The sequence below is a fragment of the Uloborus diversus genome, chromosome 7 (genome assembly GCF_026930045.1).
Source record: "Uloborus diversus isolate 005 chromosome 7, Udiv.v.3.1, whole genome shotgun sequence".
Taxonomy (NCBI): Eukaryota; Metazoa; Arthropoda; class Arachnida; order Araneae; family Uloboridae; genus Uloborus; species Uloborus diversus.
The window spans coordinates 123,200,027-123,226,976 of NC_072737.1; positions in this window are offsets into that span (position 1 = coordinate 123,200,027).

A 26,950-nucleotide genomic window follows, 5' to 3' on the forward strand; every position below is an offset into this window, starting at 1 on the left:
GCCGATGACCGCGTAACCTCCGCGCGTCAGCAATGAAACTCGCGCCACGTCATGATAATTTGATAATATCTTTTGGTAATATTTGACATGCAGGGAATTGCTTTATTGTGACAAGGCTAAACTGGATCAGGTAACTTAAACTGTTTTACTGGTAAGACTGTGTCTTTTTAGGGGAATGAAGACACGAAAAAGAGATCAACGATGAATGCTATCTAACTGAAGTTTAGGGTTAATCCACAGAAGTTAGGGTTAATATTTCAGCTATTTAAATATCACCAAACAGGCAATTGCGTCGTTCAAACGTAGAAGCAGTTTTTACACGTCATATCTTAACGAACTGTTTTCTAGCGTTCAAAATTATAGTCATCATAAAAATATATTAAATTAATATGTGCGACAGGTTTTCATTTATGACAGAATTTTTTTCCCGCAATATGAATATTTTTAACAATATTTTTTAGATTTAAATTTAAATCTATGATCATCGTATCACTTGCTGATGCTACAGTTTCATCCAATACTAGCGAAACCGCACTTAAAACTTTAACCATCATTTTGCAAAAATCAGTTGTCGTAAGAAAAGTTAGAAGTTAGCACGCAAACTATTCCATACACATTTCCTGTAGACTTGATATCCAAGGACCAATTTATCAGGACGCTACTCTGACAGGTGATGAGGGCGACGTAGATTGATCGATATCAGACTGTCTGAGTTGAGTGAGAGGAACAAAAAGTCTCGTTAGGTAGAGATATTCCTTTTCCCCAGTTATGAGTTGTGGAATTATTTAAAGTGTAAAGGTAGGATTTTTTTACGTAGTATAACTTCTACGATAGAACTCAATTCTTTTTCAGAGTTAATGTTTTAACTGTGCTTACAATTTCGTGAAAAATGTCGCATCTATTTTTTGAACTTTTTATTATAAAATCTATTTCGCCAATTGGAATTTCGCTCTAATAAATATCCCGTTTAAGTTAATAAATTTTCAATGTACTAAACCGTTGCAATTGTCATTTTGATACTAAATAAAGGAATATCACGCTTAGTATTATATTTTTTGCTTAAAAAATCGCTTTTTTATTAAGCGGGCTCGACTGTACTCTCATTATTAACAGCAGCCGTTGATATCTCACTAGGTGTAAAGTTAGTTTACACCTAGTGAGATATCAACGGCTAACTAAAAATTCCTTCATCGGTGGTTCAAAATAGCAAGACACATGTTGAAACTAAAACATGTATTAAAACGAAATGGGTTGAAGATAACGGAGCAGTTTGCCCTTTCTTACCAGTATCGTGAGTCCTGGCGACTCTTTTCAACTGATGTAACTAACTCAGCCAAAGAATCCCTATTTAAATGTCACCTAGTTAAATAGGTGAAGTATGAGCCCTTAGACGGCCTTTCGAAACAGTTTTTGTATTTTTTTTTACACATTAAGACATGCTGATTATCCATCTGGATAAATCTCTCGACAATCTTCAATGCTTCACAATTTATTAAAACAGAGTTTTTGAAAAGTTTTAAGTTACGAGAGTAATAGTATTAAACTGAAGTACTTTACCTCGCACACTACACAGCAGAAGTTCAAGCACAAGATGAGGGTTCGGCATTATTTTAAGGTGAAAAATGATGTGGAGTAATAAGCAACATATTTAGACTGAACATTTTCTTGATCTTTGACAAAGGGACTGGTCAAGAATCTTTGAATGCGCGGCTTACTGATCATGCGAAAAACTGCAGTAGTAAGCACAATTACGCAAACAAAACCGATGGATGTTCTTGCAACAAACTATTGATTTCTGTAACAAATTCTTTAAATAGAAAAGCAAACAAAGATCACTGATAGTAATCTTAGATAGAAGTTTGACGTTTGAACATTTAAGAAGTCTAGGTATGCGATTTCTAGGAGAGCAACGAAAGCTAAATACTTACAAATGAGTTTCTGAAACATGCTATCTGATAAGTTGGAATTGTAACGATCATACGTTACCTTACTACAAAATGTATAAATGTCTTCATCAGGTATGAAAAAAACAAAACATATGCCAGAAAATTGTTAGCTAAACTTAGCTCTGTCATAAACGAAATGTATTTTTCTAATTTTATCCTGCTATGTTTTGTACCGAACACAAGAACCTTGCATTATTCCTTAAAATTTTCAACTTTTTTTCCGGAAAAAAATTGCCTCATTCTTCATTCATTCGGCTAAATATAATATGTGCCTAATCATAGAACCCTGGACGGTAGATTTTATTTGTTTGAGTACGTTCGACAGAATAAAACTGCTGCACTGTCGCATCGTAAGAGCCCAAGTGCCTTCATTGGTAAGAGACTAGGTATTAACGTTTTGAGAGGGGGGGGGGTAATGGCTATTATCCGATTCAAGGGCCACATGAAGCAATGTATACCAGCCTTTGTGAAATCTACTAGGCCTTTAAGTGGTGAGAAACCAATAAGCTGTCCCTTTAGAGAAAAAAGCAAACAAACAGCACTATCTTATTAAGAGAAAAATAATATTTCGACTTTTTTTCGGTAATATATCGAGATATTTCATTTACATATTGTACAAACAGATGTCTGAGCACTTAAATTTTCAATACTAACAAATAAACTATATAAATGCTTTTAAAAAAAGACAATTAAAAATAAAATTAGTCAATTAGTTAATTTAAAAAATAAATAGGTAACGATAAAACTTCTGAAAAGATCACACGCTTTGAGATTACTACCTAGATATTCTTACTTGCCATAACAAAATGAGTTATGCATGAAAATGATTTGGCATTATGTTTCAGTTTGAATTAGATCTGTTTTGCGTTTCGGGTCTTGCTTAAAGTTTCATATTCAGCATAAAATGGCTTATTAACAATCTTAACAATCTTATTAAATAGCTATCGGCTTATGAATGGAAATGCACTTTTAGAACATGCAGTGTCTAGAATTAAATTAACAAATATTCAAATGCATATGCTAGTTGATTTCCAATATAATGAGATTTGTGAATTTCGACAGAAAATGAAGGTATTAATATGTTTCAAGAAGGGAACGAAAGCACCAAATTCAGAAGGAATCTAATGTTCTGCAATAAAATATAATTTCAAGAGCAAGGGTGATGCAGAAAATGCTTTGCATCAAATTTTCCGAACAATACTCATTAGGCAACATTCTGTTTCAATTTAATTAATCCAGAGCTTAATTATGTGCATTAAACTTCCTAAAAGCAGGTGGATAGCTTTAATTATCGGAATTACTTCATTAATTGTTTAGTGATAATTTTCCAGTCCGCATTAATATCTGAATAATTTATTTACTTTGAAGAAATGCTAGTGTTGTACTATTGAGATGTGCAAAATGAATGGTTTTTTTTCAAAGAATTCTGTTTTGTAGTTCTTCACTGTTAACTTTAATCTGAAACATTTTTTTATTTTCGCCAAAAAAAAAAGTTTCATATTTGAAGTCTCGAACTCAAATTGGGTTTTTCGAAATCACAAATTGAGATAGGATCCTACTTGTTGGGTTTCTTTTTTCTACTAATGCCTTTTTCGCAACCATAATTTGAATTCAAAACGTCAAAATTCAAATGAATGCCAAGGACTAGAACCTGGATCTTGTGTGCTGGATACTAATTTCGCGCACAAAAGATTGTGTAAAGTCTATGAGGTAGTTTGTAAATAGTTCGATTTCGAGTCATATGGTACGCCTGGAACTCAAAGGATGAACGTCATTCAACGGTTAAGTAATAACAACAAGCAGTTCGTGATTGTCTCCTCCCCCGGAAAAAAACCTGTCAAATGAATAGTACAATTTCCGAATTTAACGGCTTTATTTTAAGGTACTATAAATCACAGATATACTTGAATCGGTTATTTCAGAAAGGGCATAAGTCCAGCTAATGCAACTTTTCAGAAATTAGTAGAAAGTGATTATTTCATTCATAAATGAACTAAATTCTACAAAAAAGTTTATGACTAATCTAGCCACAAGAAGGATCATTACTTCACTTTAAATTAAATTTAATTTCATCACTGAAATTAATTCAAAAAAAAAACTCATTTGTCTTGTTTTTGTGAAATAATAAAGTCTGGTGTAAAATAAAAAGTAAAAACTAACAAGCTTAGAAAAAAAAGCAAAAAATTTACATGTGTATAAAACTATATTCATATTCATCAAATACATCCTCTATGGAAATCTTTTTCTATCCTTCTCTTGTCTTGTTTTGTGTACCAAGTTCGATGTACATATTAAGTATGATTATGTTCAAAATTGCACTGAATAAACATCTTGATAACAGCTATTTCTTTCTACAGTATGAAAATTGTCCCTTTGTACTAAATATTGGCAAAGATAGTTCAGCCGACAAGCGTTACTTTGCAATATAATCTTGAAAACCTTAAAAACTTCGGTGTTCTATCGAATATTTAAATATCATGAATGTTGAGAATTGAAAGCATTTGTCGCTCAATAGAATCTTTTTCCAAAATCTCAATTTGGGAGATAAGTCTTCTTAAAAAGCTGTTTTAGCACTTACAGATTTCATTGTTTTCTACAGATTTGACGGTAAATCTTTGAAGTAATTTCAGAATTTCACTTATAATAGATTGGATTTCACACATGAATAATCAGTCATATCTGTTTAACATTAGTTTAACTGTCCCAAAATTCCAGTCGCAAAGGACAAACAAATGTCCTCTCAGAGGAAAGTTATCAGCAGGCTTATTTCTTTAGTGACATTTCTAGAAAAAGTCTCTTACTTTGACCAGCGTATGGGAGAGTGTCCTACTTTGGGACATTGCTAATTTTTAAGAATCTACTTTTAGCAGCCATGTTTTTGCAATCTCAAATAGTAACCTTTGCCACTAAATGGTGCTATAATAAAAATCAGCATCAAATGAATAAAATTGGCGATTTTGTAAGCGAAAACAATTTAATGACTAAAAAGCAAATATTTTCTTTATTTTTATTTCATTTTCTGTCTTTGTATTTGTAAAACTAATCAACTGAATTTTGTTTTGCTATAAAAGAGAAGTAATTTAAATATTTTAGTTATGAGAAAATAATGATAGTGCATCTAGATTGACCATTATTTTGGTTTTTCTTAAAGCATATGATGATTGTACCTTGGGACAGCCATACATATTGTACCTTAGGACACGTTCCAAGGTACAAAATATGCATGGTTTTTAATAATTAACGTATGTTTAGGGACATGGAAAAATGTTCAACTCTTATGTAGTCTTTTAAACGCATTTAATGCTAGATAATCATTCAATTATTCGTTATTCATGATTTAACTCATTACCATGTAAAAAATATTCTTTTTTTGTTTTTTGGTGCAAAATTGGTTCAAGTAGATCGCTGTTTCTGAATCATGAACACTTTTCCATGGTACAACAAGAGGTGTCCTAAGGTACAGTAAGATGTTTACCTTGGGACAACTTGAAACTCTTACTTTGATTGGCTGGCAATACTTTATTTTCAAACTCTCCGAATTAAAAAAAAAAATATATTGCATAGAAGTATGTTGGAGCATTTTAATGTGACTTTTAGATTTTAAATTCGGTTTAAATAATTTGACGTTAATAATTAAAATATGAAAAGTGTCCCCCCACTGAAAGTGTACAGTTTTTTCGCAGTTCCTAGAGTGATGTTAATAAAATCCCGTAGAAAATAGCGAATTTCATTCCGATACGTTTCTGCCTTATCTCTATCTAGGTCGTGATTTTGAAACTCCCCCCCCCCCAACCACCCTAACTGGTGAACCTATCATTACCGTAATAATGCTAGATCAAAGGAGTTGTTTGTTTTTATTTTATTGCGCCAAAAAATATAGTTTTCTATGAGCTTGCCATATATTCAGATTTCGTCTTACTATTACATCATTCGCGTTTAGTGCAGAAAGGGCATATGTGGCCCCTAAATGAAATGCTTTGTTTTACAGGGATTGGCTTGCCTGCTACACTAGTCGATTTCTCTACATTCAAATACGGTAAAACTACAGCTAACTCGATTTTGAAAAAAATGTGACTTATGCCCTCTCTGTAATAATCGATTAACTTAATTTTTCACCGCGATTATTCTCTAACAGTAGAATACAAATTTCTAAAAATCTAACTAGCTGTTGCTGGTTACATCTCCTATCAATTTGTTTTAATCTTTGAGTTTTTCTTGTTTTTAATGGTTATAGTTAAACTTAGCAGTTGGACATTTCGAAGCAGAAAATTCAAAAACTCACTTGCAATCAAATCATTAATTTAATACATCAATAGACTGTCATAAACTTTAATCTCTTTATTAAAAAAAAACATTAGTTTTTCATGTTTATGATTTAAAAAAAATGAGAAATATGTTTAAAAAATAAAAATATAACGCATAAAAGAATAAATTTCCAAGATAAAATACTTATGAAAATAGAAAATTATGTTTTTTCAGTTACAGTGTTACGAAAAATACAAGAAAAAATTTAATTTTTATCCGTATAAAATTTCAGAACTGGATAAATCAGACTATAGCGCTGCACCCGGGGAATAAAGCTGAATCCCCTGCATTTCTTGTAATTATTTAAAGATACCAATCAAACGCATAGTAAAGGTGCAAAATAAGATTTTTTAACTTGTGTTTAGCGTAAGTTTCAACTCGATGAGTAATTTTAGTTGTAAAATCCTTATTTTGAGTTTAGTGCACAATTTTCGGGTCGGAACTTTTAAACACCTTACACTAAAATAGTTTTTGTCCTCTAAATACCTCAACCATGCATAATTTTCAAGTAAAATTGTGTGTATGAATACGCCATTCTTTAAAGGCCAGGCAACTATGGTGTGCAGTGTCTGAACCGTACATTATGGGATTAATGCCACAGATTTTCGTTACGGGATACCGTAATTACTAAAATTGAACTGTATCAAACCATGCCTTATTTAAATATGTTACTGAATTTCATATTACTGCAGTTGGTTTTGCGGAATTGTTTTATAGTAGGGGAGACGGGGCAGGTTTTCGATTAACTCGTTAGCGAGTTAAAGTCAAATCATCCATAAAATCCGTCCAATCGCCCAATTTGTCCATAAAATTCTTTTTTTTTTTTTTTTTTTTTTTTTTGACCGTCTGCGTGAAGTTTAAGGAAAAACATGGCGACGGGGCACGTTTTCGAACACCAAGCGGGGCATATTTTCGCATCGAAAACGTGCCCCGTCGCATCGAAAATATGCCCCGCTCCCTTCGACCGCTACTATTTATCGATGTTTATTATGTTATTTATTCTTAAATGAAGCATAAATAGTTAAATACACATGAAAAGGTAAGCTTCTTATTTGACAACTTATATTTTTAAACAAAAAACAGACAAAAAATAAATCACAATCTCAATCAGTTATGAGAGATACATGTTAAAACAAAATAGGCCTAAGTGTTTTCAAAAATAGCATTAAACTGATATGTTCACAGAATGACTTGATTATTATGACTTGATATTGATCTGTGTGTTGGGTTTTCAGATTTGTCATGGTACAACACTACAAAAAGAAGTCTGAAAGAGGCAAGTACACCAAAGAGACTATGGTAGAAGCTGACAACAAAGTAAAAGAAGGAAGAAGTATGAAAAGTGTAGCTGTGTAGTAAAAGTGTAGTACCCCAGAAGAAGTGAGACCTCTGGAAAAAGCCGGTTCGAGAAAACAGACCGACAAAGGAAGAAAGAAGAGAAAGTCGGCCATTTTGACCGACACTCCAGTCAAAGAGCAGTTTAGACTAGAACAGCAACAAGCTAAGCAGAGAAAACAAACGAAAAATGAGAATGAAAAGAAAGATAAGAAAAATGTAAAACAGAGTTTATTTAAGAAACAAATTGGAAAACCTAACAAGCCCGAAGAAAATGAAGAATCAAGTGATGAAGAGGAAGAAGTCTGTGCTTGCATTTATTGCTTAGAATTGTTCAGTAAATCTAAGGCTTAAGATATACGGGTAAAATGCACTCGTTGCAAAAGATGGGCCCACGAGTCTTGCATCAAGGAAAACCCTATGTTCTTTGTATGTGTTACGGCCAAAGCCCGAAGTTCGGCAAGTTCGCGAATTGGCTGGCCAATTCGCGAACTGGACAAGAGGTTTGGCCAAAGCCCAAAATACTTGCAATTAATATTGCATTTTCTACTTTGGCTGGACATTTCGCGAAGTGGCCAGGAATCCTTGGCCAAAGCCCGTTACGGTAGATTTAAGGTTGACAGGTAGATGACATATCTGTCGCTTCCAAAGGTACGGCGGGGCGTGCAAGTGATAGAAACTAGGAAGGAGGTTGGTCCAGGACCGCCGAGAGCCAAATTGAGCCCCTTGTCATTATCGTCACCTGCCCCCCCCCCCCTCCTCACAACACCAGGAAAATTTATACAACTTTGATTCCAATTTGGGCCCCTAGTTTTGGATTAGGCTGACATGGTGGCATCTCGTCGGGCTCGGAGGATGCTACCACGTCCCTGAGAAGGTCCTGCCAATGGTTATTAAAAACTTCGTGTTCTACTTGCCGTTAGTTCTTCGACGGAGCTATGAGTGTGTATTTCTCGTATTTGCACTTCTATATGTGAATACTTTCAGTTGAAATCAAATTCGATAGCTAATAAGGGGTCATTCAAGTACTGTCTAAGCAACTTTTGGTCATTTTGTACCCCCTCTCCCGCTCTCACCTTGTGAGAAAAAATAAACATACGCTATACTCCCTTCCGCTTTTGGTTACATAAGATTTTATGACATTTTGTACGTCACAGGATGCTCTTTCCCCACGTTTTTTGTTGTTGCACTTTAACTGATTCGTTATTTAATGCTTACCTTAGAATTTTTGTGGCCCCTCACCTCTTGTCAGAAAAAATAAGTAGCCCTCGGGATCTTTCCTTTCTGCTTACATAATACTTGATCGACCCAGCTAAAATTAAACATAAGACCGTATGTATCAACCTTTCAGTGTTTGCGACACAAATTTTCAATAGTATAATTTTCATTTCGAAACCAAACCTAATGACAAGTAAGGAATTTGTTGTGTGCTCCCCTCCTTAGAATTCTATTTGAAAACAATTTTTTTTAAGATCCCTCTACAACCCTTACTCCCAATAAGGGTAGATGTATGATCATTAGTAGAGACGTACCGAGTAGCACTTTGGCCGAGTAGCCGAGTTCCGAGTACTCGGCCTTTTACTACTCGGCCGAGTGCCGAGTTACCGAGTACTCGGCCTTTCACTACTCGGCAGAGTTACCAAGTACCAATTATGTTTTATGAAGAACCACCGACACACATGTGATGAATTTTGAACTTATTGGAATAGAAGTATAGACCTCCTTGTCCATATAATAGTTTTTAAAACTAAATTCCTGCTGAAATTCAATTTACGGATTATATGAACAATTTTGTTTGTGTCAAAAATTTTACAAAAAAATTATTTTTAAAATTAAAAGTAAATAAATAAAAGGCATGATTAATCAAGTTGGAATAAACAAATTTATACCAGTCAATTATAGTTTTAGTCCGCCAAACATAAATAATTTTAATACAACAAATGTGCAGGAACACTGCAGACATGTGTTTCTGCCCCCCCCCCCCCCCCCCCCCGTTACAAGGAACGTCTTTTTAACATGTGAGCTAAAGAATGTAAAGACATTCGACAAAAAAATCCGACTTTTGTCGGATGCCTTTAAATCCGCGAGCTCCCATGTTGTGCATTGAAAAGGAATTCCTTGTAATGCCAAAACACATGTCTGCAGTGTTCCTGCACTGTGCTTTTAACGTTGTTTTATTTCCTTTTATTTTTTAAGCAAAGGTATTTTTATATTTTTTATAACTAATTTTTGTTTGTAGCAAAAATCCATTTTTAATATAAAAATTTCATATTTTCTATGCTTACCTTTTTTTGCATAATTTTTAATAAACAAGTTTTATTAACTTTGGGGACATTAAAATAAAGATTTATTCCATTGAAGCATTACAAAATTCATTATTCTCAAAATTTAAATTTGACTTATAAATTTTAATTGTAAATGATTGCAGAATATAATGCTTGCTCTTTTTTTTTTTTTATAAATTTTAGTATCTGTCTTGGACAATATTCTATTTTTTGCAACTACTCGGTATTGGCCGAGTATCTGATCAGAATTTGGCCGAGTACGGAGTACTCGGCAAATTGGCCGAGTAGGCTGAGTACCGAATAGTACGTTTCTAATCATTAGTTTCTATTACTCTAGAAACATCAAAAAATCTTTACAAAACCATATCTCAGAGAAAATCTCCAATTCAAAATCAAACATGACTAAAAAAAATAGCCATAAAATAGTGATAAGAATCCAAATATTCGGGTAATTGTCGGCAGCACAAATTTTGTAAGTGACTTATTGCGTGAATAATATAGACTTGTTTCCATTTAGAAATTAATTAAATATCCAAGTCTGATTTTTTTTTCTTGAAATATATACTTCGTTGGAAACAAAAAGTTTGAGATATGGAAAGCTACACTTTTTTTCTGCTTTCAATTGTGTAGAATTGACAATATAAAAACGGGATAGTAAAGAGGAGAAATTTAGCCTGTTTTGCGCCCAGTCCGTACAATTAGTCTGTACCCACGGGCTATTCACACCGTTGCGTTGGTGCGATAATCCATTTCGAAAATTATGCGAATACTTTTATTAATTACGAACTATACCTACATGACGATGTCCGTACAAAGAATTTAAAGGAAGTTACTTGAATTAATGAAAATCTACCCCACCCCATCTCTTTGATGCAAAATAATTATTTTCTTATACTAAAATGCATACACTTTTTAAGAGAACCTAAAAAAAAATAATAATATATATCTGCAATTTAAAATACTTCACTAAATGAAAAGCAATTAAATTACATAAACATTTGCTTCAAAATGTAAACTAATGAAAAATATTTCGTTGTTTTTTCTCCAAACTCTCCAAATAACAACGCTACCGTAACCCTGTCGATTAGCGAGCGAACCAAACTCGCATGGATTAATGATACCTTTCGTACGAAAACGTTTAAACGATAATCCCGCTCTCCCACCTTCCTCGCAGGAAAAAAGAAGGTAATTAAAAACACGTTGTATCTAGAACAAAGGGAAAATCTTGCTCCTTCATCCCCCTTAGGAAAAAAGAATTTAGCTCAAATACGCAACACAATTTATGTAAATGATCATTCCGCATCCTCTAGAAGAAAAAGCTTTAAATTAAAATCCGCATTGCAAGTACAGCAAGACGAAAAGAAATTCAGTTAAAATACGCACAATCAGATTAACATAAAATAAATGCAGTAAAACATGTGTAAAAACGTTTGAAAAAAAAGTAAGAATTAAAATAAATACTATGACAGTAAGAACAACCTATCCTTAATGTAAAAAGAAAAAAATAAGAAAAATATGCTAAGTTTTCTAGATTGCATTCCTTTCCGAAATATTGATTCATAAAAATACGAAATGTTTTACAAAGGGATAAAAACAATACTAAGTGTAAATTAAAATAAACATAATGACATTTATGTATAAAATATTAATAAGGACATATTGGGGAATTTCGACAAAACGCGGCTTTAAAGTAATGTCTTTAAATAATATTAACAAGAAAGCTATTTTTTCTTTATGTTTGTGTTAATGAACCCTTAGTATTGAGGCTTTGCAAAATACTTTAAAATCTTTTGAAACAATATTTCTTGGTACAAAATGATCTAGAATCTTTAAAATTAGGTCTATGGAGCAGAAAAAGACAGTCGATCGTCCTTAATTCAATAGAGGCAGTGAGAAGCAAACGGATGTATGTGACAAAATTAAAAATTTGGAGATAACGCGTACAAATGGTAGGTGAACCCCTCCTTTGTCTTGGGGCAAGAGATAGTAATAGTAGCCCTAGTAGGTATTGCTGTATAGCATGATTTAGAAAAAAAAATTAAATGAAAGCCTACTTAGGACGTTATCTTTATAGTCGTTTTGCTCAAAACTTAAAAATGTCCACTTACATCCCTTGATTCTCATTGCCTCAATTTACCTTTGTATTCGCACACTTAACACAACGTATTTATTTAAGATATAATTCGCTCATATGAAGGGCGCAAATCCAATCTTCTTTACGCAATCACGTTGTTACATCATTTACTGTCACTGAATAATATCTATTATGGCTTTAATATAGAAACAGAATGACACGAGATCATATATTTATGTGTTATAAGTTCATTTTTAACACATATAGGAATCCTTTATATTTGAACTTGTTTGTGAAACAAGTGAACAAGAAAAAAAATCTGTACACAAAAGTACTTATTTTAAAATGCTACATTTTTAACAGTGAAGCACAGTATGGTCTTGGTTTCTCTCTTCGAACGTTGGCCGATCGTCCATAGCCACTTCGCGAATTGGCCGGCCAAAGCCCGAAATGAAGAAAATTTCGAGCTTTGGCCGGTACGTTTTTGATAATGTTGACCAGTTCGCGAATAGGTCGGCCAATTCGCGAACTGGCCGATTTCGGGCTTTGGCCGTAACATATGCATTAATTGTGATAGTGACGATGACGTTTAGTGTTTTTAACAGTCCTAAATGTATTAAAATTATTAAGTATCCCAGTTGGTGTTTCGGTTTTTTCAATGTATATTTACTGAAAATCAATAAATAACCTACCTTGAAAATATTGTTTGATTTCCTAAATTATATTGATACAAGTGCATGCGAAAAGTTGCCCCTGTCTATTAATAAGGTATGCGATAACTTGCCCCGGTCACGGGGTACATTTTCGCACGTGACATAACGACACTTAAAACTATTTTTCTGTAAAACAAACCTTAATTAATTGATGTAAGTAATTCCACGTTGTAGCCAAGGTTTCTCTGAATGGTGAAGCACAGTTTTTTCAAACTTAGGTAAATAAATAAAAAATAAAAAAAAAATACTTTAAAAAAAGCGCGAAAACCTGCCCCGGTATCCCCTACAGTCAATCTATGCTCAAAAGAGGGGTGTAGCATGCATGGAATATGCGATAATTTTTGACTTCAGAATATTCTTAGGGATAGTTAGTACTTTAACATACTAAAAGTTTCCGGCCCTTTGGAGTGAGCTAAAGGTGGGAGGGAGAGGGAAGTAAATTTTGGGATTTTTGAAACGTTTAGGAAACTGAAAAAAATGCGGTCAAAATACTTTCTTACATTTTATTCAACCAATCAAAAGTTATCTAATTTCAAACCCGCACCTTCATGGAAAAAAATAGAACACACTTGCCATACACAAAAATCAAACTGACTCGAAAGAGGATCTCACACCTCCTCTTTTTTAAATGAATTTGACACTTTTGATTGACAATGAAGCAGAGTAAAACTACGCATCAAATCAAACATTTTTTCTTTAGAATATGTTTATGACAAGTAGCTGTTGAAAACTAATTTGTGACAAAGGGTGAGGGGGTCAAAAATGTTGAAAAAAAGTGCAACATCATTTATGGTTGTATATGCAATATCGTATATGCAGTATTAATTCGCTCTATACCCATTGCATGGACTATGGAAATGAAGAAAGTCAGCACTTCCTCAGTAAGAAATTTGTTAATAGTAATTAATAGGTAAACATTCTGAGAGTCCCCAACCCTGGACAGAGAGGGATATTACAGGTGTCAATGGGAGAGACAATTCTTGTGGTTTTCGATTATGTCTCGGATATTGCAGAAAAAATGTGTTCCGAATAAAAGTGAAAGCTAACTAAATTTATTGTGAAATCGTTTTCATACATATGTGCCACTTTTCCAATGTTTTTTTTAGGTATACGTTCTTGAAAACCAATAATTTTCAGGAGAAGAAATATACCTCGTTCTTTTTGTCTCAAAGTGTCTGTGGCAAACAGGCACTCAAGAGATCTGTAATGTGCCGGAATCGTGTGATATGGACCCTGGCGGTTTTCTGTGTCTTGAAAATAAACCGGCTGAACACTTGAACTGCGGGTTCAAACATGTACCAAAAGAAATACATAGCCAATTCCCAATCACTGCGACACCCAGCTCACAAGCAATCAAAAACTATTAATTTCTGGCATGTACACTACTGTGGGTCATTTAATTTTTTTTTAAATGTTAATGGGCAGAGGGTTAAAAAGGTGCTAAATGGTCTCAAACTAACATGTGTGAAAAAAATTTCCATTTTGATGTCTTTTTGCCTCCGGGTTGAGTTTGAAGTTTGGATTTCCTTATCAAAATAGAATACGTTCCATGCAACATTGTAATAATAACAAATGTTACTTCGTTTGCAGAAACAAGTGATAAAACTTTCAATGTGCAACAGGTGCCATTTTAGGCGTTAGAATTGGCTGAAATGCGTATTTTGGTGACGCGTCGCAGAGTAAAGGTTTAGAAAATCAATTCTTTTAAAATATTGATTATTTTATTTATTTACTAGCGGTACCCGCATGGCTTTGCCCGTAGTAGAAAATTAAAGTTTAATTTGTTTTGCCTGTATATTTACAAATACTGGATGATGAATTTCTCGCCAATTTGCTATGTTCATTTGCTTGCCCCTGTTACAGTCTCACATTATGATAATTTGGTAATTTATTCGCGCCGTTATAATAATTTGCTCGGGAAAATCTTCTTAAAATTTGATTAGAAAACGAACAAAACCGAATTTTTGAACAATTGTTTCGAGGTGCACACCCCTGTGATACAAACTAATTCTGTGCCAAATTTCGTGAAAATCGGCAGAACGGTTTAGGCTGTGCACGTCACAGAGATCCGGACAGAGATCTAGACATGCAGACAAACTTTGAGCTTTATTATTAGTGAAGAAAAGATAAAGATTTATTTATTTTTTATCGAAATACACTTATTGCATGGTAACCATGAAATAAAATATCATGATTTAATTTATTTTTTAGACCCCATGGGTTTTTTCTTTTTCGAGAGTCACAAAAAACAAGGAAAAAGTGCGGTTTAGCTCCTTAATTTACAGTACATGAAATCGATAACTTTAAATTACAATACGGAAACATATGGTTTTAGAGTTTCTCAACATTACTCAGGGAATTGTCAGTCTAATAGCAGAGACGAGCGTACGCCCTGATTGAGAGTTTGCGTGCCGTTTGTTGAAAGTTGTTCGACCATATTCTTTTTGGTTGAAGAATAATCATTGCGGAAGGAAATATCACTGTGTGGCAATTAAGATTAGAGCAAGATAGATATATTCAGAATATAAATATTTTTTATCTATACATAGCCAAGATTATTTTTTACTCGAATTTATTTTAAAAGGCTGGGATTTTTACGTAATTTATTTTTGATTCAAGCGAGTCTAAATACATATAAGCAGGCATCTGTATTTTTTCAAAAAATTTCACTTGGTTGCATCAGAATAATATTAATGAATCTCAAAGCTTGTTAGAAAATAGATAGAAATATAGTCAGTCTTACAGATATATAGATATATAGTTAGATATATATATATATATATATATATATATATATATATATATATATATAGAGAGAGAGAGAGAGAGAGAGAGAAGCAGACATATACAGACATAAATATAAGTAAGCAGATACAGGGATAGACAGATATACAGGGTGTTCAGTTTTAACCTGCAAGGCCTTTATTTTCTCAACCGTTAGTCCTTGATGAATAATTCCAATTACAAAAATGTTCAAAATAGGATTCAGAGTTGAGATATTGAAAGTTTGAAGTAAAAAAAAAAAATAATTAATTTGAATTTTGACATCTTGAATTCAAATTATGTTTTTCGCAATCACGAGTGTGTGTATGTAGGTGTGTGTGTTTGTGTGTAGGGGGTATGTGTATGTGTGTGTAGGCATGTGTGTTTGTGTCTGTGTGCTGGCATAGGGGAAACCCGGCTAAAGTGGATACCCCGGGCAAAGCGAATTTTGCCTTTAACTCCCAAATAATTAGTTGGCCGGCAGCCGCGATGTCATAGCAACGGTCGCCTGTTGCCGCTCCGTGTGCGGCAAACACGTCGAGACGAGTTCGCCTCACGTGACGCCAGTGAGCGAACTAAGTATGTTTTGGGGAAAACAAAATTAATTTACAGAGGTTAGTGTTTCATTCATAACTTTAATACTATTTGTGACATGTTCTTCGTTATGAGTAGGATTTGATGTATGATTATGTAGCTTTCAACTATCCATAGACAACGAGTTTTAATGCTCTGGTTTTTTAATAATTTTTAATAACCTCAAAAATGTACCTGAAGGGCAAAGCGGATTGGGCAAAGTGAATACCATATTCACTTTGCCCGGTCATGACAAGTCACTTCATCCGAGCCCGGAAGTCCTTCAATATTAAGATCTCAAGACAATACTACAATTGAAGACCGTCCTTATACTCCCATGGAATCTGAAACAACAGAATAAGTCCAAGGCCATGATGTTCCCGCCGCTTCACCCAATCCTGGATGTTCTACGAACTACTACAGTCCTTCAGTTTTACTACCTATTCCTCAGCCTGTTAAACCAATAACAACACGTTAAAAAAAAAACTTCAGAGATCTACACTCCAGACAAGTACTCCAGTAAAGGACAATCAAAGACAAAAATTTGAAAAATCAAAAAAGACTATCATGAAGTAACTAGATGATGTTTCGACTAAAGCTTCTCAGAAGACTATTAAAAAGACCAAATACCAAAAAGACTGATCAAAAATCTTTGCTACAAAACATAGAACTGCATAAGATAATGATAAGAAGAAGGAAGTAAAGAAATTTGATGATGTAAGGTGCGTTTTCTGTAATGAAATGTTCATTGAAGAAGATGATCAGCCAATGGAAAACAGGATACAATGTCGTATTTGTACTCAGTGGTGTCATAAAGAGTGTTTAGCATGGTAATGATTTTGTTTGTGATAACTGTAATGATTAGTATTGTAGCAGAAAAATGTTTTTTTTTTTTTTTTAATATGCTCCTAAATTTTGGATGCTGACTTTTTTTATTAATTTCTTTGCTTGTTACAATAATTACTGCAATAATTAGTATTGTAGAAAAATGCTTTTTACTATGAGCCTTTAATTTTGCTTATTTTATTACTAAGTTCAGTTTCTTTGTTTGTAATAACAACAATAAGTAGCACTGCAGCAAAAAAATGTTTTTAAATATGTTCCTTTTATTTTCGACGTTTATTTTATTTTTAAGATTAATCTCTTTGTTTGCAATAACTACAATAATTAGCATTGAAGCAAAAAATAATTTTTGGATATGTTTGTTTAATTTTCGATAGTTATTTTATTTTTAATGTTTAGTTTCATGACAAATAATGTTGCTGTTCGCTTTGCCCTAGTAACGAATCCACTTTACCCGTGGTGTTGGGCAAAGTGGATATTCATGCCATTATTGAAAATTGGCCTTATATCTAATAGTGTAATTAATATTAAGGACAACTGTTATTGCATTACGCAAGTTCATTAAATGAAGACTGATTATAACCATTTGTTTCAATTTCTAAAGTTATAACTAAACGACAATAATCAAGAAAAGCTTAAGGTATTCACGTTGCCCGGGTTTCCCCTAAGTGTGTGGGTAGTTGTGTATATGAATGTGTGTGGGGGGGTATGTGTATGTGTGTGTACGCATATGCGTTTGTGTAGGCATGTGTGTTTGTGTCTGTGTGCTGACATAAGTGTGTCGGTAGTTGTGTATATGAATGTGTGTGTGGGGGGGGGGGTATGTGTATGTGTGTAGGCATATGTGTTTGGGTCTGTGTGCAGTTGTGTATGTATGCGCGTGTGTGTAGGACATGGACGCAACCTTGAGACGGCTTTCGCTATAGGAGCAGCATCGTGAGGACCCGGTCGACGGTGATGCTGCAGAGACTGGCGGTGGGAAAATAAAATGATAGGACATCAAAACAGTCAAGTGAGAACAATAAGCAATCGTGATTGCTCAATAAGTAAAAAATACAAAATTTAACTTTCTATACGGGTCCCAGGTCCCCTAACTTATATAATCTCCATTGAAAAGTAATTCCAACCCAAAAAGTTTGAAATTAGTACGATCAAAATTCACCGAGATATGAAACGCAGTGTTTCTGACTGACACTAACTAATATTTAGAGAAATAATCTCCATTGAAAACTATTATCGACACAAAAAAGTTGTGCGATCAAAACTCAAGATGATATTCCATTTCAAAGTCTTAAGGGAGCATACAGAAGGTGAGATTGGAACTTATTTCCCATTCAGAACAATGACAGGTCGTCAAAGTAAGGAAAACAAGGTATTTATTTTCTTTATTGCTATTCAAAAATAAATGCAAATGTTATGCCGTGATACGCAAAACACACTACAAAACCTCGAACAATCAGAAAAACTACGCTCTATGCATACATACCATTTTAAACGATTGTTAACCGCTATATTTTCCCCCAGAAAAGGTGTTTTTTTCAATCTCATCTTCTGTTCGCTCCCTTTAAACTTTGAAATGGAATATCTCCTTGAGTTTTGATCGCACAAATGTCAAGTGTTTTGTGTCGATAAGAGTTTTCAATGGAGATTATTTCTCTAAATATTAGTTAATGTAAGTCACAAAACGCTGCGTTTCATACCTCGGTGAATATTGATCGTACTAATTTCAAACTTTTTGCGTTGGAATTATTTTTCAATGGAGATTGTTTCCCTTAATATAAGTTAGGGGACCTCAGGCCTGTATGAAAAGTTAAAATTTGTATTTTTTGACTTATTTTTAATTCCACTTTAAACTTTCAATACTTTAACTCTGCATCTGATTTTGAACACTTTTGCAATTGGAAAGATACATCTAGGGCTAGCAGTTGCGAAAAAAAGGTCTTGCAGGTTAAAACGGAACACTCTGTATATATAGAGAGACGGGCAGCCATATATATAAATCGACGACTAGATAGCTAGAGCGACAGAAAGAGAGAAAGACAGACATATAGCTAGAAAGACAGAGAGAGAGAGAAAGACATACTGATAGCTAGAGAGACAGAGAGAGAGAAAGACAGATAACTAGAGATACATAAAGACAAAGAGATAGTAACAGAGACAGAGAGGAAAATATCGATAGTAACATAGACATAGAGAGAGAGACAGACATACATGAAGTTACACAAAGACAAATAGACAAACAGATAGCCCATTTTTTTACTTTTGACATCAGTATTACTTTTTTGAATTTCTTCTCAATGAATAAAGGTGTGTTGTGAGAGCACGGTGAATTATTCCATTTAATGAATCATTTCTTTGAAAGAGAAATGTTCTTCAAAGACTATGTGTTAAAACTTCTTGTTAAAAAATAACGGTTGTTTCAACTGAAATGCATTAGAAACATTCATTTCATAGTTTCTTGCTTTAAAATTAACTTTGGAAAAACAGAAACAAAGTAAAGGTTTTACATTGTGACATTTTTTATTTCTCTCCTATGAGTCGTGAGTTTGACAACATTTGCAACATGTTAAAAAAGTTCTATCTTCGCAAAAAACGCAATATTGCCCAACAATATGAAATATGCTGCTGTTTTATTATTTTGTTAGACGGGCTTATTGCAAACAAGAAGGTCACGTGCGTATGCTGTAAGTGCAATCAATCAGTAAGTATGCGCTAAGTGCAGACACACCAATTATAACATGTTATTTGAAAAGTTCAACTTAGAAATATACCGATATCATTTAACCAGATTTAAAAATGTATTTTAGCCGCTGCGACGTAACAATAAACAGTGAGCACAATAAAAGGAAAGTTGCAACCTCGATTTGGAATGTCCGCCAAAAGTTGCGCATTTGTAAGTACAATACACAAACATGGTAATATAAAATATTACCATGTTTGAACGTTTTTTAAGGCCTCTACCGAGGCTTGAATGTCCCTATAAATAGGAAAAATGGTCAACTTGCAAAATTCTTTATGAAAACACAAATGGTTAACATTTTTGCTCTTTAAAATTTTATTTCCACAAATCTTTAAAATTACTAACTTCCTTTACTGTTTTTAATTTACACATAAGCATTAAGTTTCATGAAATATAACAAAAATTGACTTTTATATAACTTTTTTCACACATTGCAATATTTCTTCTTTTATAGTCCAGTTACCTTTTTGTTTTGCAATCATTGAGCCCAATGCATTTTTAGCCCAATGCACCTAACAACCCAGAACCCACCAAAAGGAGGTACTGCATTTCATGTTCTCCATTCTGTTCTTCTTTCTCTCTCTTTAATGGCAAAGAGGAAAACATTTTTTTTTACCAAAGATTTGCGACACCTTACTTACGCTGAAAATGGTTTTCGAGAGAACTCATCTAAAAAGCAAATATAGAAACAAACTCATTGATGAAAATATGCTGTTGTATTTCACTATGCTGGAACTAAGCATTCAACGACGCTTTAAAAAGAAAAGTTATGCGTCTAATATCAATTAAGGTTTGCGTATTAGTTTTCAATTCAAATTTGGTGTTTCTCTTAAAATCTTTCATTAGAAAATACACCCACAGAACACATGCATAGTCATATAAAATTATCTAACTTCACATTATAAAATTAATGGAAATCATCAGTTCGCTGCTGCTTCAGAATTTTCTTCCGGAAAGCTACGTTTTAGTAATTCAAAGAACTTTTACATATAAATCTAGCCGCATTTCATTCCTTTCAGCAACATATTTTATTTGCAATGACAGGCCATTTTTTTAACAGTCAAAAAGTTAATTACAACTACAAGTTTTACCCTTTTAATGTATTCAAGTGCATTCTAATTTTGTCAACTGTTAAAACTTGTAAAGCCTAATGAATTCCACTTTTTTAAACACGCCAGCATTCAGTTTTTAATCTCTACTTATTTTAGCATTTAATGCAATAACTTTGGACGATGAAAACTAAATTGCAATTTTCATGACAGGTGAATAAAACAAGGATTACTGAACGACTTTAATTACTTGCAGTCCAAGCGTAAAGTAGCGTATAATGTTTACGGTTCTAATTAAATGTCACATGTAATTACCAATCAAGAACTGAATTTCATTTTGGTAAATGTTGACATTAATTTTTATATTTATTGTAATTGCGAATAGCAAGTGCGTATTTTAAATGGGCCATCAATTTCAAACGATATTTTTAGTAATGACAGTTCAATTTTATGTACTGTTTACCATACAAAAATCCTTACTTTAATAAGATACTTTATATTTTACTTCACATTTCAGGTTAGAAAGAATCACTCAAATTTGTTATTTGTGTGTGTCTTTGTGTTTGAACCTGCAATTTGAATGTAGGAGCTGGAAAATCTGCTTCCCTCCCCTTCGATGAGTCCAATCAAGAAAATCGAGAAATATATCGAAGTGTACTAATTAGTAGTTAATGTACCTATATAATTCAATAATAAAACTAGGTGATAACTCATAGGCTGATCACAGGAAATATGAGGATTAGATCCACCGAACAGACAGTCACAAGAGGATACAACCTTTAAAACCTATGCAAGACTTTTTTTTTTTTAAGAAAAAAAATCAGTAATAATGATTATTGATTTTTGTTGCTTGATTATCAATAATAGTAATCATAAAGTTTTCTGTGAGCAAAAAATTTAAAGGCCACTTGCTGCGAAAAAAAAAATTTTCAGGTCTGCCTTTACGTAAAAGTTTATTAAAAACCCTTATTTTTTCAAATGCCTCTAAAATCTGTTAAACAAAAAAGTGGAAGTTCTCCTTTTTAGGGAACGTAGTGCTCAGTGGTACTAATAAACTAAAAAAATAAAAAAAATTAAAACTGGCATTTTTGAGAAATATCAAAAAAAAAAAAAAATATTTTAAACTTTTTTTTTCAAAAGACTGTGGGGGAAAAATTAAGCACGTATTTCAAAATTTTGCATATTTTTTTTTGACAAGAAAAAATATTCTTTTAAATAAAACGAACCGCAACAAATATGTTCTATCGTTCCTGAGATAATGTGCATCGAAAATTTTCACGAAAATCCCAAGTGAGAAATCATGTCAGGACCGCCATCAGGCGGTTTGTATCTCGGCCCAGGAATTTTTTTCGGCAAAACCAAAAAACGTATTTTTAAAATTTTTTATGATACGTAAAATTTAAAAAAAAGTCCGAGACCATACAGTTACGCCCCTTGTTGAATTGACCTGGATTCTACCTTATGATAAATGTTTTACAAGTTCCGTGATAGAGAAAGGGGGCCCCAAAATGTATTTCAACGGGCCTCAAACTTTTAACTCCACCGAAGCTATACAGATAAAACTGCATTACTGTGATTCATATTACAAATATCAAAAAATTAGAAATTACCGTCAGTTCTACGGGAATCTAACAAAACGTGACAAAAACCGGTTTTGCCATCTCGTTTTTGTTTCCAAGTTGATCTTCAATTCAGCAATATATCACCAAATGATCAGTCTAAGACGCTATATTAGTTTTGCATTGAAATAAGTAATTGATAGCCACATAAAAATGAGTAAATAGACCTTTTAGAGCACCCGATTGAAAACAAAAAGAGAAGTGCACAATGGAACGTACACAAACCCCACATACGAAATTTTTAACCTTCTACAGCTTACAATTTTTGAGTTACGACTTATGAGAGATACATACCTACATCCAGCCGCAAAAAACAACGCAATAATTAACTTGTTTGTACCTGAATGCAAAATTAAAAATTCTCTCAGGGGTGACTAAAATAGAAATTCGTACTGAAATTCAAGTGAAAAATTTTATAAGAAAACAATAACTCCCTTTACTTTGTATTAAAAAGTAAAACAGCTAAGGTCCTGTTTTTCGAAAACATCGGCTTTTCGATGTTTTTTAAGGTCGATGGGCCGATGTTTCCTCCAAGCTTCCAATAAAATAGCACAAAAGGTGATAAAATAGCGAAGCAAAACAACCAACTTATTTGCTACTGTTCAAAAAGGGTAAATTATATATATATATATATATATATATATATATATATATATATATATATATATATATATATATATATATATATATATATATATATATATATATATATTTATTTATATATATATATATATATATATATATATATATATATGTATATATATATATACATATATATATATATATATATATATATATACATATACATATATATATATATATATATATATATATATATATATATATATATATATATATATATATATATATATATATATATATATATATATATATATATATATATATATATATATATATAAAAAATCAGGGATAAAAAAAAAATCAAGTTCCCTATTATACAAGTATAATGCCTCAGCAGTATTCATTAATATATTCTGATCAGAAAAGTAGTATTTCTCTTTAATATAAGCTTAAACTCGCTTTTCAAATAAAGAAATGTGGATAAGAGGAAACATACGAAGAAAACAATATTTACAATATTTATTTGCATCACGATTAATCTGCATTTACTTTCCTGGTGAGTAAACAAGCAACATCCGCCCGAGAAATTCTAAAGATAAACTCTAAAAAGGAAAAAAAAATGAATTAAAGTAACTTGTTTAACCCGAACTGAGCGCTTTACTAAAGGAAGATTCTATTAATTAACTTTGACTTCCAACGACTTTATCAATATTTTCTTAATTTTGTTGTTCATTCCAGAATAAATGAACTTAGTTTGTTTGCATTGTTTTCGCTTCTGAAAGGAAAATAAGATTCAGTTTTAACGATAGTCATAGTTTTGCTGTTCAGTGCGAGAGGAAGCATTAGAATTTAAATTATCGTTTAGATTAGCCGTAGATAAATGCTTTAATTTTAAGGGACATTAACATTTTAAAGGGTGCAGGTAAAAAACATATTGATATACAATGTAAGCTAAATTAGATATTTAATTTTCAAAAAGATTTTTCAAAGATACTGCATGAAATACGTAAATTAAATTAAGAGATTCATTCCCAGTGCATTACATATCAAACAAAATCAAATTTTATAAACAGTTATTAAAATGAAGCTTTGTTGTGGGCATTATCTTCCACGGGTACACGTTCTTCAGTGGCGGGACTTCAGCAGGGGGGTGCAGTTAGATGGATAAGTCGATCGATAGAGGAATAGAGGGAAGAAGAAATGTCTGTGTGTGTTGTGTAGGACATCTGTTTTAACACTAGAATTTTAGCAGTTTTTTGTATACCTAGCGATACGGCAGGGGTCATTTTTACACGTCAAATGAGACGTGCTTAACTTTTTGGTGAGTGCAATTTATAACCCTACAGTTTGAGTAATAAAAAAATATATAATATTTTTTTGAAAGCCTTACCGTAAAGTGGGGCTACTTGGACCCGTAATTTCATACTTTTTCGAGTTGTACACTGAATGCTTTGTTAAACCCATAATGCGAACTGATAACATTGTTTTTACCACTTTTCAGATGTTCTGCTACCACCTTAAGCCTTTTTTAAACAACGATTTTAAGTCTTTAATTTTTTTTTCTATTTTTAAAAATTGGGTTCAAGTGGCCCTGCGCTGGGGCTACTTGAACCCACTCAGCAAATCCATTAGAAAAAGGTGTAAAACAGGTGGTAGTATCAAGAAGAACCAATGATTTTGAAAAATAAACTCAAAACTTACATTCTAGTGAGCAAACTTTTCATATAAATTGCAAATTATTTATGTAAATTAATGTAAAATCAACGTATACATAAAAACATATTTTTATGAAAACATAATTTCTCAAATAGAAACATAATTTAACTACAGCGAAAATCAATTGAAATGCTCGTTATTTAAACATTAGAAAGAAAGAAAACCCCTCAATTTAATGGTTTGGGTGGATTTTTTTTTCTCTGATAGGATTATTTAATACCTGCTCTTCCTAGCTACTAAATACTATAGGATGCCCAGGCTTGTTTTGTCTTTTAATTTCTATTTTAGAGCTGATATACTTAAATCAAAGTGGGCTGATGCCACTCTCTGAGACATTTCTCCGGAATTAGTTGAATCTGGACACAATTGTAATTTTTCTTCCAAATAATTCACATTCAAGGTGTTTTCTTTTACTTCCGGACCCTTTTTATCCCCAGATTTGCAAAAAACGGGTATAAGTAGTAACTAACCTCATCATTTTAAAATATTACAAACCTTACTTAACATAGTTTAGAGATGAAATGTAGTTTGGGGCTGTTTGAATGCTGGGTTCAAGCAGCCCCATTTTGAGGCAATCAGTGCACTTTTAATAACTTATATTAGTTACTTTGTTAATTATATGTCTATAATCTTTAAACACTGTTATTTTATTAAGAAATAGAATGCAAACATAAAACTACCTTGAACTAGATGATATCAGATGTTTTCACGAACTTAGATGTGAAAATTTGCAGACACGAAGGAAAAAAAAACTGTTTAGACAACTTGCAATTATAACCTCAATCAGAAAAAGGTGGGAATAGCAGAAACTTTGTTTCATGTCCCAGCCTCTACCTAGTACTACCAGCGATATCTGTCATGGAGAAAGTTTTTTAAGTCTATACATTGAGTTACATAGGACCAGGACGGATTTTAAACACTTTTTTCGCATGGGTTCAAGTAACCCCTGGAGGCTCAAGTTGCCCCATTTTACGGTACATTATAACACGGTAATTTTAACGTTGATCGTATGGTAATCTCGCAAAATATCGACAATGTCGCCATACGGACACAAAATTTGAAACTTCCTTTTTTTCTGCAAATTTGTCCCCAACGTTGTGATACGGCATTGCCAAGTGCTTTGCGACTAGAAGTTTGGCCCTATATCGCCAAGTGGTTGCAAAATTATGGCATTACTGTGTCTGCATTTAAATTAACACTGATGTGCCCCTAAAATCCTGTGAAATATACCTTGCGGAAAATCCGAATGCAAGCAAAAGGGAAAGTACACAACTAGATCCCCATATACAAACTTTCAACCTTCTCTAATATGGGACATCGTTTTTAGTTGTGCAAGATTTATGCGCACTTTTGGGGTTGTCAAAATGGATATTTCTCTCCGTCAAGACGTTCTTAGATACATATGCACTTGTGGTCGGGCCCAAAAATTTACTCAATCTTTTATCGGGGGTGAGTAAAATTTCATTGCAATTTAGGCCGTAATAAGGCAGTGAAATTTGTTTCGTGATTACAGTATTTCCTTTACTATGTTATAGAAACAGGGTCTGATTAAGACATTCGAGGCCCAAGGTAAACCCCTTTTTTGGAGAGATCCCCCGTAATGAAACCTTACAGCTTTACTCCTTTTGAGCCCTTAAAAAGTGTGATTCTAGGCCACAGCATAGTTGGTCTTTTTAGTAGTTAGGCTCTGAAAAATAAATAAAAAGTATCAGTTCTAAAAGAAACCACGGTACCTCAAAAAGTTTTGCGGGTTGAGAATACGAGGTAGAAATATTTTTGGTTTTACAATCCTACACTTTTTGTGTCAATGCTGTTTTCGTAGCACAACTGTTGCAGTTCCTAGCGAGTGGACTGCATGGCACGTCTAAGGCCTCCCCGACACACGAGGCGGTTAGTTAAACCAATTTTTCGAAAAAATTGCCTGTCAACTAGTTGAATGGCATTTGTCGTTGTCTTCACACGAGGGAACTTAGTTGAATCAACTTTTCTTCTTATAAGCCAACTTTATTCGAACAGCTGCACCACAACGTTGTTAAAACTGAACCGAGTTGACCTGGTTATTTTTTCTCATGTGCATAGCTAACGATTTACAATATTCTGATGATTTGAATCAACTTGAAAGTTGATTAAACTCATTAGGATAGGAATGGTAGTGACACATGCGCCTGAAGTGCCTGATGAGTTGACTGTCATGAGAAGGGAGCCTTGCGATTCCTTTACTTTTCTACTTGGTTGCACATCCTGAACACCACCCTTTTGAAAGTTGATTCAGCTAAGTTGCCTTGTGTGACATCTGCCATTACGTCGCAATCACCCTGAAATGCGGCAATTTTTCGAATACATTTTAACACTAAGTGCAGTATTGTACCAGCAGAATATACGATAAGAACAAACATTGCAACAGATA